Source organism: Anabrus simplex, chromosome 1, assembly GCF_040414725.1.
Source record: "Anabrus simplex isolate iqAnaSimp1 chromosome 1, ASM4041472v1, whole genome shotgun sequence".
Taxonomy (NCBI): Eukaryota; Metazoa; Arthropoda; class Insecta; order Orthoptera; family Tettigoniidae; genus Anabrus; species Anabrus simplex.
This window is the reverse complement of record NC_090265.1, coordinates 1,144,964,380-1,144,981,030: the sequence shown is the minus strand read 5'-3', so window position 1 is coordinate 1,144,981,030 and position 16,651 is coordinate 1,144,964,380. Positions and strand designations below refer to the sequence as shown.

Here is a 16,651-nt window from a genome sequence, read left to right as displayed (position 1 = left end):
TCCGAGGTAAGTGTTATTTCAGTGCTATTTTCTTGTTATTATCAATGTTTTCTGATTTCGTTTGGTTTAATTTAATTCCTTTGCGTTTCGGTATTTTCTTGCTTAATGTAATTTTCAAAGTTTAATATTCAACGTGTCTGAGTTTGCCCTAGATTCTCAATCTCGTAATTTAAAGTTTTTCTCCTGTCTTTTAATCAACTATCCATTCATTTGTGTTTTGGTTTCATAATCATTCCGTTAGTCAAATGTGTCAAGTATCTGCTGCTCTGTTATGTAACTTAAGTCTCTTGTAACTTTGGTTATTTGTTATTTTTAATAGAATTGAGCTAGAGGGTGAAAAAAAAAAAAAAAGTGGAAGCGTGCTGGGCCCATAATCCAGAGGTCCGTGGATCGAAACCACGCTCTGCTACCAAATGTAACCGCTGTCGGACAAGTACAGTTACACATAATAATAATAATAATAATAATAATCATAATAATAATAATAATAATAATAATAATAATAATAATAAGAGAGCCGTAATAATATAATAATAAAATAATACCAGTAGTAAATAATATATAATACTTAATAATATGACTAAGGAAATTGTTGTAAATAATGCAGTGGCGGAGTGTTCATATCAGAACATAGAAGCGTGACGAGTATCTTTTAAATACGCAAAATTAAAGCGAATAGAGGGACACTTATAGGTCTAAAAATGACAACTAAGAAAGGATAGGGGAACGTGCGGGAAGCCCTACGAGGTCTATGGAACGTATAACGTTATGGGGAGAAAAGACTTACAACTTACGCACATTTGACGACGGTCCAGAACATTATTATTATTATTATTATTATTATTATTATTATTATTATTATTATTAGATGTTCTGGACACCACAGCAAAATGCAAGACCGCTACTTGGCGGTAAATTACATCTGCTGCCATTGTCAATGATGACAATGTGACCAGCACCATTGTCGCGCGTAGGCAAGTGTGCAGGATATTTGGCGATACGAATGACATACTTCCCTGCATTATTGACCTTATTATAGAGGTGAACAATTTGATGGGCAATCTCATTCCTATCGTTTATTTCAAATGTGTTTAAATTTTTATTTTTATGCCAAGAGAATCTACTGTAATCTAAGAACGTTCTCCGAAGGAAAAGATGGCTGTTGAAAACGAACCCAGGAAAGTATAAAATTATCGGTTTATGATCAGAATAAGTACACTGAAAATCTACAGCCTGTTTCCAGTCATTCGACAGGGTCAGGAATAGAATGAATAAAGCCCCATCTAGCGGTGACAATAGGAATTGTGCCGGCTGCCGAAGCAACTCCTCTGGGGCTATGATCGATGAATGACAAATGAAATATTGGACAGTGTTGCTGAAAAGAATGATGACAGCGAAAACCGGAGTAAACGGAGAAAAACCTGTCATGCCTCCGTTTTGTCAAGCATGAACCTGTAAATAATTCAAATTGTAAATATTATTTATTATTATTGTATCTATAATGTGATGTGTTAGCCATACGCTAAATATAAATAAAATATTTGTCAAGCATGAATGCCACATGGAGTGACCGGGATTTGAACCATGGAACCCAGCTGTGAGAGGCCGGCGCGCTCCTTATAAGTACATTATGAACAGTAAAATCAATTTGTCTCACCTCCTTTTACACCCCACCACTGTTAAGTTTATTTACCACCCCACCCCCAAAAGAAAATTAAAAGATGTTGTGTTTCTTTATGTTTAAAGGAGATTCCAAACATCAATGTTCACGTCTATTACCTTCAGTTTTGATATATAAGTATCTCCATAAGAATAATTCACTTTCATTCATTTCCTTTCACACACCCCCTCCCCCCCGGCAAGTGAATTTTCTGGTTTCTTTAATAGTAAAGGATCTTCTAAATACCAATCATCACAACTCTAACTTCTTCAGTTTTGATGTATGTGTCCTCATGAAAGGAATTCAACTCCTTTTGACTCCCGCCCCCCGAAGATGGTCGTCCCCCCCCCAATACGCGATTTTTCTTTGTTTTTAAAGGGGATCCAAATACCAATTTTCACGTCTGTAACAATTTTAGTTTTTATTAGATGTATGTATTCTCCAGTGGCGGCGCATGGATAAAACATCTGGTGGTTCACTACTTTGGGAAATAACCTGTCCAAATTTAATGTTACTTGATATTTATACAGATGTAAAGTAGTGACATTGTTTGACTAGAAAGGTCACTTTCCTTCGAATGCACACGGCTACAGCTCGAAGAAGTTACCAGAACTACGAGTAATGAAAGACAGATAATATAAAGTGTAATTAACTTAAGTTGATCCAGTTTCGTCTAATGTTGAAGACGTTGCTGGCGTTGGTATAACAGCTGTCGTCTGCGTGTACAGGAAAGCCATCCTCCTTTCCTTCCTGGTGGTAAATAAGTCCGTTACCTTCTCATTAAAATCGACTAATTTATGGGTCATCTCCTTCTCGATGGACAACATAGCGAGAGCAGACAGTCTTTCTTCATCCATTGTACTCCTTAGGAATGTCTTAATCCGCTTTAAAGTGGAAAAACAGCTTTCTGCTTCAGAAGTAGTCCTGGGGTCAGTAATAATTACCAGTTGCATTGTTCATTTCTTTAAAATAACTTCTTGAGTAAATCATTTTCAGTTCAGTTTTCAGTTTATGTTTGTCAAGAAAAGGATAGGATTGTATAATATACGTAAGATTCTCCTCTGGACAATTAGTTTGGAAGGATGGGGAGAATTGGTGATCAAAGAAGCTGGAAGCCAGTAAGTGGTTGGAGAAGTTGAACCTCTCTTTGCTGTGATTTATAATCACGTCACATACCTCCTTTGCCGCAATGTTCCTCGAGTAGTACCTATTTTCTCATCTTCTATTCCCTCTGTTGCCTTCTTGTACATTTTCCTCCACAACGATGTTGTCAACATAGTCCCTTACTTTCGAAATTAAAAGTTTACGATAATTACATACACATAAGCTACGTATGCCTATTTATGTTATACAAATCCTAGTTAACAAAATATTTTGATTCATTGCGGTTAATTACATCTAAAACGCAAAATCGTTTCAAAACGTACCATATAAATTACAGCAAACTTTAACCGCGCGCTTTGAGACAATACGTCAACTAACTTCGGGCTTGTTCGATGTAGATCGTGTCGAGCGCTTCCAAGAGCTGGTCCTGTCACCAGCGATAGTTTAGCTTTGTCCTCGGCTTACCCCCCTTGCCTCACACGTCGCCGCGCCGTGCTCACCCTCCTTACGTCCCACCGCCCCGCACCCGCAGTCCAGAAATTGAACCTTTCCGCTGGTTCCGGAGAGCAACCGAGTGTAGATGTCAAAATTATCGAGCGCAAATTTACAGACGTAATTAAATAAATATCCACTTAATTAACCATTTTACTAAGAGAGATATATTTCTAGGGGGTTCACTGAACCACTGAACATATAGAACGCGCCGCCACTGGTATTCTCATACAATTAAGTCAATTTATTTTTCAATTCTTTCACCCCCCATCTTTACTGGATTTTCCGAGAATACCTGTTTCTTTACTTTTAAAGCAGATTCCAAATATCAAAATTCACGTCTGTAACATATGCATTTTTGAGATATCAGTAGCTTAATTTTAAAAATTCAACACCATTTTGGGTCACTTTTACTAACCCCCTTCCACCCAAGTGGTATTTCCAAAAACTAAATATACAATTTTCTTTATTTTTAACACAGATAAAAAATACTATTTTTCACTTTTGTAACATGTTAAGTTTTTTGAGATATACTGTAGAAATTCTTATTTTAAAATTTCACTCCCTTTTTAGTTCCCCTTACGTGGAGTTTCCAAAAACAAATCACCTATGTTTCTTTACATTCACAGGAGATTCTAAATACCAATTTTTACGTCTGTAACATTTTACGTTTCTCAGATATTCTGTAGATATAGTCTTTCAAAAAATTCACCCAATTTTTCACTCCTGTTTAACGGCCATTAATTGTATTTTCCAAAAACAAAAAATACATGTTTCTTTATTTTTGAAGGAGATCCCATATACAAATTTTAGTTGTGTAATATCTTAAGTGTCTGAGATATATGTATCCTCATTAAAGACATTCAACCCCTTTTTCACCCTTCCTATTGGGATTTTCCGGAAACAAAAAAATACATGTTTATTTATTTTTAAAGGAGATTCTAAATGCCTATTTTACATCTATAAACTTTAAATGTTTTGAGATATAGATACACTCATTTTAAAAATTCGCCCCCTTTTCACCCCCCATTAATTGGATTTTCCAAAAATAAAAAATACGAGTTTCTTTATTTTTAAAGGAGATTCCAAACACCAATTTTCAGGTCTGTAATATCTTCAGTTTCTGAGATATAAGTATTCTCTTTAAAGGCATTCAACCCGTTCTTCACCCTTCTTCACCCCTCATATTGGGATTGTCTGAAAACAAAAAAATACGTATTTCCTTACTTTTAAAGACGACTCTAAATACCAATTTTCACATCTGTAAACTTTTCAAGTTTTGAGATATAGATACACTCATTTTAAAATTTCACCCCCCTTTTCACCCCCTTAGCGACGGAATATCCAAAAATCCTCTCTTAGCGAGCACCTATATCTTAATATGAATATATACCCAAAATTTCATTTCTTTATGTCCAGTAGTTTTGGCTCGGCGATGATGAATCAGTCAGTCAGGACAAGTTATTTTATATATATAGATGTTCTGTACGGTACAAAACTCATTGTTACAAAACCAGAGCGATAGAAAGTATAATTATCCCGCAGCAATGGCTGCCCTTGACTGCACTCATGTTAGGCCTACATATTAGGGTGGTGAGTTCATAAACAAGAAAGGTAATAAATGTATTTTCCTTATGGTCTTTCATGATCATCCAGAATGCCAAGCAGATATTTCATCTGGAACATATATAGGCCTATAGATACAAATTTCTTTTATTACTCTCACTTTCACATTAGGCTTATTTATCTACCAAGCTATACCTGCCAACTTTTGAAGAGGGCTATCAGTAAAACTCACGTGTGACAAAAATTCTAACAATTTTCGACATACCCCGCCTTAAAAGGAGAACCATTAAACTTTGATATCCACCTATTCAATATATTAAAAGCAATTATAAAATTAGGATCTCATCCTTATATTATTGCTTAACTGTTAAAATACAGGACATGTTTCGTTCATATTATGAACATCTTCAGTTATAAATATTCTTACAAGGTTAAATTGGTAACATTGTTCTAGAACTTACACTTATGGTTTGCCGTTAACAAACTTATCCATAACAAACTTTTAAAAACCTCTTAAATATAACGTGTTTAAATATTACGTCGTCTTATTGAAAATAATATGCCTGTTGAGTATGAAACTTTAAAACCTTATTCTAATATTTAAAATACAATGCCAATAATTAGTCTCTGTACAAATACATTTACAATCTGTTAAATTGCTGAATGTCTCAAAATTATTTGTTGTATACACATTAAAATATTTTGTTACAACTGGCATAAACTTTCTCACATGTTGTGCCATATGGAAATGAAATCTTAATACTCTCAAAACAGCTGAGTTTAGGCGTGAATTTTATTCTTTTTGTCCATAAAATGACAAAACTGATGCGCACTGTTGATTATAGGTTATGAATTTTGTCCTACTTTAAATATTTAACATCAAAATTTGTCGATTTCATGAATTGCTTGTAGTCTTAACCAGAGTAGGACAATCCTACAGACATAAGCAGGGACTCAGTCAAATGGTGACAGTCAAGCTTTGGTGACATGCAAGTGGTAATTTCATCCAAGTTTACATAAGCAAGTCTGTTGACATATCTGTAACAGGAAAACTTTTTCATAAAAATGGTTTAAAAGTTGAAGAAACTAACGCTGAAGGATCAGCACTTATCCCTTCTAATCCTGACTGCATTTACGCTAGTGCTCTCAGCTGTTTGACTGCTTGTCATTCTACTTGCGCTCCTCGTGTTGTATATGTGTCTCCGTATCTGCGGGGCATTAGGAGGGGAGGTAACAGAGGGCGGGGTTCTAGCGAATGGCGTGATTCGTGGAGGGGAATGTTCAGAAGTTGTGTAGGAGGCGAACTGTGTATTCGTAGAATGACTCTTATTATTATTATCCGGGATAAAATTGCTTGTCAATTTTGTGCTAATGAGTTTGAATGTTTGTATTAACTTTGGTATTTGTTCTATTAATAGGCTTTTGATTTCTATTTCATCATTCAGGTTTTTATCTCTATTGAAGTGTTTGTCTAGGTAGATATATATGTTCTCCAGCTCATTCATTAATTTTCCTTTATCGACCTTTCTGATTATTTTAAAAAAAAAATCTATTGCAGTAAAATGGTGTCCTTTTTCTTGCATAAGATGATTGCTCATAGCGGAAAATTTGTTATGTTTAGCAGCATTTACATGTTCTAAATATCTAGTTATAAGACTTCTGCCAGTGTGGCCAACATAAGATAAACCACAATCCGAGCAAATCAGCTTATAGATTCCTGAACTTTGGTAATTGTTGTTGCTTGAATTTACACTATTATGGTTGAAAAATATATTTGTATTTGTATTTTGTGTTCTAAATGCAACACAGTGGAACCTCGATTCTCCGTTTTTTGGAAGGACCACTAAAAAAAATGTACAACAGCAGAAAACGGAAAATCCGGGAATGAATGAACCATGAACAATTTGGCTAAAATTACTTATACTTAAAATACTTATACTTATACTTAAAATCTCACAAACACCCCTAAACCAAACCAAACTGCAGCCCCAATGGGCCTTCCGCCTACCAAGCAACCGCTGCTCATTCCGAGCGCCTGCAGATTACGAAGTGATGCATGGTCAGTGTGACGAATCCTCTCGGCCGTTATTCCTGGCTCTCTAGACCGGGGTCGCCATCTCACCATTAAATAGCGCCTCAATTAAAGGCAATCGTAGAATGAGTGAACGTGGAACCAGCCCTCATATCCTGGTAAACATGCCTGACCTGGCCGGGAATCGAACCTGGGTCCTCCGGGTGAGAGGCAGGCAAGTTCGACCGCAGGGCTGGCTTCAAACATTAATTACCGGTACACGACTTAAAAGTCTCGAAACTTTACATTCAGTTTTACCAGGGAAACTTCATCGGTTTCCTCTGAAAACTTCTTTCAGTTCAGCAACTTTGATCGGTCAAACTGTTCGAAAAACCTAATAACATCAAGCCAAAAAATCGACCACAATTATTTTTTAATTCTCTAACCTAATAAAATAAAGCACATTGGATACAAAAGCGCCCAACATGATAGCGAAATCCCTTTTTCTTTAAATCTTCCATTGTAATTTGGTCAACGGTATACTGTTTGTAGTCAGTTTGTTGAAATCTTGTACTGCGGCCTACATCGACTTTTAAAGGTTATGTTGAACTCGAGAATATTGTTTTGAATGTAAGTATCGATTCTCAAGTTTTCGAATGCATTATCATACCTGCCAACTTTCGAAAAGAGAAATCCGGAAGATCCTCAAGCGGAAAATTTTTAACAGCACGCGCATGCGTAACAGTCTTGAGACATAATGAAAAAGGACGGCAAGGGGGAGAATTATAAACAATACTAATACAAGTCAAATACTGTAGAACCTCGATTCATCATTCCCAGAACTGTAGTTTTCCCGTATTCATCGTTGAATTTATTCGGTCCAAAAAATGTTCCATATAAACTAATTTTAAATTTCCATGCATCCATCGTTTCTCGAACTATCGTTTTACCGCACAATCGTCGAAAAATCATTTGTCCCCAGTCAAAATTTTCCCGAATTGATCGATCAAAAGTAAAAAATATATACGCAATATTTCTTTGAATTTAGAGGGACTGCTCAATACTCTTAGCATATGATAGCGGCAACCTGCTGCGAGAATGTACGAGCGATTCGGAGGTGCTAGTCTTGAACAAGGATCTTGTAGGCTGGAGTGCTGTGCACAGGTTATTCACGCGCAACCTCACTACGAACCTCGTGGTGCCAAAGATTCTCCTCGACCCACTAGCTGACCCCTAGAAATGTTCTTATTTACAAGAATTAAAACGTAGACAGCGTAAAATTCAAATTTGCCACCATTTTGTGTTGTTATAGGCTGACTAGGGCTGCCAACTTCGTTGAAAAAGGAGAAAATCGCACAGTGCAACAGATTCATTTTAAATACTCACAGGGTGATTAATCGCGTCACCTTGTGGAGTGTGTGGGATGCTAGAGACCTGTTGACCGCTTTGTTGCCCTCTGCCCAATAATCTTTTCTCATAGCCTAGTCTTGTAACTATTTCCTAAGTTGGCAGCTTCGCTCAAGCCGCTGAGACAACATTCGACACACGCTGCGTTGAATTTCTAACCTCTGTGACATTGTCTGAGCTGAGCTGTGGGAGCCGCACCGTGTTGGGTATTTAACCTATTGTTCGCAAAGGGTCTACGGAATCTTTTCCTAAATACAGGTTAATATCAACGTATATATTTAATTTGCAATAAGAGAACTGAACTTAAAGGTTTTCAATTATTACGAAATGTGTAAAGAAAAGTGAAACGAAGCGGCGTAAAAGTCACGCTTTTTATCTTCACCTCGTAGGCCTATATCATGTTTGCAATATTTTGATTCCGTTATGTATAGTATGAGCTAAATGGTTAGCACGTGTTGGCCTTTGGTTCAAGGGGTCTCAAGTGGGTCGAGGATTTTAACTTTCCTTGGTTAATTCCAACGATTTGAGGCTGTCTGTTTGCCCAATTAAACATTAGAATTCATCTTAGGTAGGGCCGCATTTTAATACGTGCGTAGATCGCCTATCATACGACAACTCGAAAGACATGCACCCGGCTCCGGAGGCCACGTGCCATTATTGTTGTTCTTTAATAATAATAATAATAATAATAATAATAATAATAATAATAATAATAATAATAATAATAAATACAAAACAAAAAATGTCCCAATACAGTATCCGTATTTTATTATTTTGCTTTCCCCCTATTTTTATGGTGCCCGCATTTATAGTTTTCCCCACATCCGTCGTCATTTTCCCCCTGCCCCCTGAAAAACGATGCATCGAGGTTGTACTGTATATGTCATGATCAACCCTGAAATTAAATACATGAAATTACATCTTGATGAGTGCTCATCTGTTTTCACTTTACACTGGGAACACTTTCCGTGGTCGTATAAAACAAGGAAATTAAGCAGAATATGCCTCACGAAAAGAGTGATAATATCGTTTCTTAGTTGAACTCATTACGTGCATTACTAAATCGCCTAGAAATTCGTCATACAATTCCAAGAGTTTCAGAACTACCGTCAATGTTACACACGCACACAAACAAAGCCTTTAAGCTGCTACGAAGCACAACGCAGTTACTAAAGTTGTTTTACATAAATTCACAGCCCACTACTTTTCACAGATTTCTTTTCTTCAAAATCGCAGCCTGCTACTTATTTGGGAACATCTGATTGAAGTAGCAGTTGAGGTCAAACAGGTGACAAAAGCACGTTGATAATCGATAATGTCATTATCAATACATTTACCGGCCGAATTTCAAACACTGCATCTCGTATTACCAGCTACTATCGAAAGTCAAACAGATCCGATTTGACCGCAGAAGCGAAACCAAGCGTGGATATTCAATATCCGTACAATAACGTTCATCCGTACAACCGTAAAACACACTCAAAATCCGTACATTTTACGGAAAAACCGGAATACTTGGCAGGTATGCATTATGTTCAATTATGTCCGTCACTAATCACACATCCCACTCTGAAGAGTCTAGTGTCAGACCTAAGACGAAACGCTGGTTAATAGAGCAAACGCCGGAAAAGCCATCCATCTAATTTTTGATCTGAGAAAAAAATAATCAAAACTTCCGAATATATGGTTATTCTCGACCTTGAGCTCGGCTGGAAAACGCACTCGCTGTTCAAGTCGGTAGGAGTGCAAAATGATGCAAAGGTTTTTACATGTAACGTGCGCAAATAAAACAACTGCAGTTTCAACATTTTAACACAATAACGTGAAATTCCTAGTCTTACATTAGGACCAAAACAGTAATAGGCAATCCCAAAACCTCCCATAGCTTTATGTGTGTAAGGTGTAACATCTGTTCTGGTCTCGATAACGTAATCGTATACGATAATATTAAAATACTAAATTTGTGTTACTTACGAAGGAGCAGTTTAGATTCCTGCCTGAAAGCTCAGTAACTATACAGTGCCCTGAAGGAAGTGCCGAAAACTGTTCGGCGATACACTCGGAAAAAGAAAAAAGAAAGTAAACATCTAACCCTAGACATAATGTAGGCGCTTTGCAATTATGAATATTTGACGAAACTCGTTCCGTCTACAAGTAGAACTGTCGAAATGCGCTCTGTCTCCTTCCAATTGTTGTGGACACTCTCTGCTTTGTGATTTCGATTCTCTAAACAATACCACCCGAATGCGATGCTGAGATGGTCCCTTATACAAGTTCACCGCCGGCTTCCTCAAATTACCGCAATGACTGGACATTTACACCAAGATCCGCAAGTATACCGTAGTCGTCCTTTCATCAGATAGTTTCTTGGAAAACCCGTGATCGAGGATTTAGTGTTGATGGGACTGAAATTTCTGAACGGCTGATACGGGAAATCATTTCTTCGAGGAACGGATAATGCAAGATTTTTACAACGTGATTTAATTAGGATGTTCTTGGGACCACGTAATTTGACAGATTATACGGGAAAACGTAGTTTCCGGGAACGTATAATCGAGGTTCTACTGTATTAATTTGCCGTTTTTGATCGGATTCGTGATTTGATATACTGCTGGGTTGGTGAATGTAAATATTGCGAATTTTGGTTTTTCAGTTTTGTTCAGAATAAGGTTAGTGGCCAGTTTCGATTTCACTCTATTAATAATTTTGCTAACAATATCCATTTTATAACCATTGACAGAAGCTAAGTCTTTTATAAATTTAATTTCCTTCTTTAAACGATTATCAGAGAGTGGCATTTTGAAGGCTCTGTATATCAAGACTAAAAAAAGCGGCTTGTTTCTGTGATTTTGGGTGTAGGGAATCTTTTGCGAGAGCTATTGGAACATAAGATGGCTTTCTATACATCTGAAAGTCAAATTTATTTTCTGTTCGTGTTACTGTAATATCTAAAAAGTTTAATGAATGATTATTTTCTTATCCGTTGTGAATTTTACTCTTTGGTCTAAGTTATTTAAGAAGTTTAATATATTATCGCTGTCATTAAGTTTGCTATCTATTATAACAAAAGTACCATCTACATATCTCAACCACAAACATAGTCTTTTTATGCTTGTTTTTATTTTGCTGTGCTCTAGATGATCCATGTAAATATTGGCTAAAATTCCAGACGTGGGGTCTCCGATCCCCAAACACATCTGTTCGTAAATTTTATTGTTGAATGTGAAATAACTGTTGTTTAAAACAAAATTTAATAGATTGATAAACTCTTCTATTTCGCATGTACTAAACTTGCCCTGTTTGGTTATATTAGACTTGATGATTTCAACGGTTTCTTTAATAGGTATGCTTGGATACATATTGATTATATCATAGGAACACATCCTGTAATGCGATTGTAAGCTGTAACTATTTAATTTTTCGCAAAATTCAATTGAACTAATGATCATGGAACTGCTGTTGAATTTGTAATGTTTCTTTAAAAACTGGTGTAAGAATTTTAAGATTTTATAGTTAGGACTTCCTCTACTATTGATTATAGGTCTAACAGGTATATTTGCTTTATGGATTTTAGGTAGAGCTTCAGCTGTTCTTAATTTGGGATTCGTATTGATCATCCAAATCATGTGGTCCCAGGAATAATTAATTTATGTTGTAAAAATCCTGCATTATTCGTTCCTCGAAGAAACAATTTCTCGGATCAACCGTCCAGAAATGTCAGTCCAATCAACGCTAAATCCTCGATCAAACGTTTTTCAAGAAACAGTATCTCACTACGATAATTAAAGCACGAACTGGAAAAGCAATTGGCGGTGAATTTGCATAAGGGACCATCTTAGCATCGAATTCGGCTGGTATTGTTTAGGGAATCCTCAGAAATCATAAAGGAGAGTGTGCCCACAACAACTGGAAGGAGAAAGCATATTTCAACAGTTCTATTTGAAGACTGAACAACTTTCTTCAAATGTTCGTATATTAAAAAAATCACATTATGTCCAGGGTTAGAGGTTTATTTTTTATTTTTTGATTGTATCGCCGAACAAGTTTTCAGCACTACTCTCAGGGCACCATATAGTCAGCGGGTTTTCAGAGTGGAATCAAATTGCTCCTTTTTAACATGAATCTAGTATTTTAATATTGGCCCATTCCAGGCATCACGTGTTTACATTTGAACAAGAAGTTAATATAAAGAACCACCTAATCAATACTTTATTTTTTGCCTCAGGCAAAATTGAATAAATATTAACACTTACAGAACATGTTTCGACCACTTAGTGGTCATCTTCAGCTGTATAAAGAAAAAACTAAGATGAAAAAACATTAGGATAATAAGCACAAGTAATAAATACTCTTAGGTTATAAAGAAATAAATTGCTGTGTTGACTGTTTGGTAAAAGTTCTTTGGTCACTCCTTTGTTATAAAATGGCGGTCACCTGATCAGGACATCTTGCCTCTCGTTCTTATTTGACTTCCAATGGGAGCGCCGGCTTCTGGAATTTTAGCTAACATACACCTCGATTATTTGGAACACACTCAGATAATAGGCCACATTAAAGGACTTGATCTCTGGCTACGCTATGTTGACGATACTTATGCCATAATTAATAAGGATATCAACGACAGCCTTAATATTCTAAATACTTTAAATAATTTAGACCCTAACATAAAATTTACAGCTGAAGAAGAAGAGAAAGGCATACTCAATTATCTAAATATCCAAACAATTCGGAAATATAACCATTTACAGTTTAAAATACACAGGAAACCCACCTTTACACCAACCATAATCAAGTGCGATTCTTTACATCTCACCATAGTTTCGTCAACAGAGCCTTTGAAATACCACTAACAGAAACAAACAGAAAGAAGGAACTATCATTCGTCAACAAGCCCTACATAACGGTTTTAGTTTGAAATTCATCAATAAAATCATTACTAAATGCAAATATCAACAACAAATTAAACTTAAACAGCAATCAGAAAAGGCAAAGGGATATGTCAAATTCACCTTTAATAACCCGAGGATTTATGAGATCACCAACTTATTCAAGAAACACAACACCAAAGTAGCTTTCTCTACCAACAACATGAAACATAGGTTCTTTAATCACAATAAAGCTAATAAACTTAAGGATGACGAATTCCAGGAATCTGCCATTTATAAGCTGACATGTACTCAGTGTAAAAAATACTTACGTGGGACAATCGGGAAGGAACTTTTTAATTAGATATCAAGAACACATCAATGCAGAAAAATACAGAAGATTCTCTGCCATGGGAACTCATATGAAAGAGACTAACCACGAATTCACTAATATCAGACAGGACCTTCAAATCATCTGTATGATCAATAAAGGAAGTCTAATGAACAACCTGGAAAACATCCACATCGTTCTTGATAAATTAGAAAACGGTGAACAAAATCTTAACGAAAACAACGAGCAAAAAAAACATCTTATACGAGCATATCAATAAATACTTGGAATGGTTAGACAGGAAACAGACAAGACTGACAAGAGATATAATCAAACACGACATCGCAGAAGCTCAGCCTAATCTTCCTCCTCCCTCACTTGATATATTAGATGACGACAGAACTCTACTTCCCTTCTCTCCAGAGTATTGCACGAACTGTCAGAATGTGTCACATCGATACTACACTAGATCGCGCTCAAAGACAGACCATCTGGACAGCACAGAATAAACATCTTTTCCAAATAGGAACGAGAGGCAAGATGTCCTGATCAGGTGACCGCCATTTTATAACAAAGGAGTCACCAAAGAACTTTTACCAAACAGTCAACACAGCAATTTTTTTCATTATAACCTAAGAGTATTACTTGTGCTTATTATCCTAATGTTTTTTCATCTTAGTTTTTTCTTTATACAGCTGAAGATGACCACTAAGTGGTCGAAACATGTTCTGTAAGTGTTAATATTTATTCAATTTTGCCCGAGGCAAAAAAGTAAAGTATTGATTAGGTGGTTCTTTATATTAACTTCTTGGTTATACTCATCGATAAGGTCATGAAATGGACGACTTGTTTACATTTGTACACTTCTTTTTAACATACAGTATATATGAAACTTACCATCTGTACACATTGAGATTTATGCATAATAATATCTAGATGATATTTAATAACCTCGACTAATTTCATTGTTGTAAACCGAACGCATGCGATTTTATAAAATTTTAAACGTTGTGATCGGTGTTTACATGGGAAGAACTTTTAACTTCACATACCTTTATGTTTTTTTCTAAATTCTGCAAATTGTGGTAACTTTTATTGGTAATGTTAAGATATTGTTTACAAGAAGGACAAAGGTACATTTTGCGAAAAGGAAAAAAACCAATGTGTAAGTTGCCTAATGTCTGCACAATATTGCTAAAAGTTGTTGTCGCGTGTTTACATGACAGCGTCACGGGATTACACACGTGAATCAGTGCTATGGCAACATGGCATGAGGAGCTCATAAATCTTAAACTCTGCATCAAAGACAATCACTGAATGATAAAATGTATATTTAATATCACAATAAATAATAACGAAGACGTGGTGCGATGACGCAGCGGCCAAGCTGCTTGCAACCATCAAGACGAACTGGGTTAGAGTCCCAGTTAAGGAATGTGTGATTTTCGATGTGAAAGTCATGTCCGGTGGTTCGGATTTCACATAAATAATGATGTCCCGTGGCTTATGATCGCGAGATTATCGGCCACGTGAAACTAGAAACTTCCTTCCTCCCAATCATAATAATACTGACATGTGGCCTACTTAACAAAGTGCAGTGTTTTTATGAATTGTCACACATTTAACTAATAACAGTGAATGTAAAATGAACTAAAAAATTTTAAAATATGAACATTCAATACTTAATGCAGTTTGAATGAAAGCTTGATCAGAAATACAAAATACGGTATACAAAAATGAAAAAAAAAAATGTTCATTCTGCTTCCGAGACTTTGTACAACAGGAAGTAATTGTTAATAAGCCCTGAAGTTTCTTCTGAGCTCTGTGTTTCTTCACCGATTCTCGTACCTGTTGGCGGCATACGCGTAACTGGACACATTTCATCTTCCTTCTCCTTGCAAGCCTTTCCCTTTCCTTTCTTTTAAAATCCTCATCATACTTTTTTCTTCTCGCAGTACCGTTCACAACGTTCCTTGAGACTAAGCAGCATTATTAAAAATCACCTCAGCCTGAACACAGATTGCTGTTCTAGAATATTTCCTTTACAAGTGAGGGTATCGCAGAAACTGAATCCTGTGGGCAGCATGTTGCGTCATAATGCATTCCTGTATACACGCGGCTTCAAGCGACAGGAAACTCCCTGGTCACTTGCACGCAAGACTGTCGTAAACACGCGACGTATTTTACCATCAGCTTCGTATGAAACCAATTGAAATTTTAAGCGAATGATATAGCAGCTTGAAAGGGTGTACAGTATTGGCTTTGCATACCAAATTTCTTTCAAATTGAGCCACGCACTTTTCGTCTACAGAAACTTTTATACCTTTTTCGTCGCGTATTTACATGGCCTGCAGCAGTAAAGTCGTCGCCTTATTACACCTTATATAAACAATTATTTTCATACCTTTCAATCATAATAAACAGTCATTCCTAAAACTATTGAGAAATATCAAATGAATTTGGACTATACATAAAGGTTCAATTAACCACACAATTAAAAACTGAAAGACATCAATGAATGAATAGATACAATAACATTAATAAAATTTCATGTTTTATCTGTCATAAAAAAAATTTGAGTTTTATTTTAAACTTTGCATTTTCCTACTTGGGTGGACTATTCTCTGGAATCAGCCTATTGTCGGACAAAGTAGTTGTCTACTTACCCAAACCAGTTTTCAGTCACGGCCAATTGTGTGTTGCACTATCTTGGGCAAGATCGTTTGAAAATGTAAGTTCCAGATACGCCCGAATGGTCGAAGCACAATGGATATTGTATGGAAAGAAGTGTTATAAACTATGGTATATTACGAATGAATCAATTACATACCGGTATTAAATGTTCATAAGATTACTGAAAAGGGCTCGCAAAACAATATCGTCCCCACTCTGGCAAACTAGCGAAAGTGACAAACTAGGGAATCTGTACTACTGAAGTTTTGGTGTAGATTTTATTGGTTAAATATTGTCTACCCTCTGACAAAGTCTCACATCTGCAACTCGTTCCTTATGCCTAACACATGAAAGCAATCATTAACTGTAAAAATTGATCACAACTTCTTTCAGCTCCTCTAACCTTTTGACAATTTGCAGATTCGCTAGTTTGCCAGAGTAGGGACGATATGACTACAGGCATATGAAAAAGGGTTATCTGACCTATTTATAATGAATGCTGAGGAGCAGCATGTGTCTACTACTATAAATGTATAATATAC

The 16,651-nt window shown here is 36.2% G+C and overlaps 1 protein-coding gene across 1 annotated transcript in view; it reads right to left on the bottom strand.

Annotated features, from left to right (window-relative positions):
• G9a (histone-lysine N-methyltransferase G9a) overlaps positions 1-16,651 on the bottom strand; it is a 429,274-nt gene that overhangs the window by 397,149 nt on the left and 15,474 nt on the right. The gene's annotated exons all lie outside the window — the stretch shown is intronic.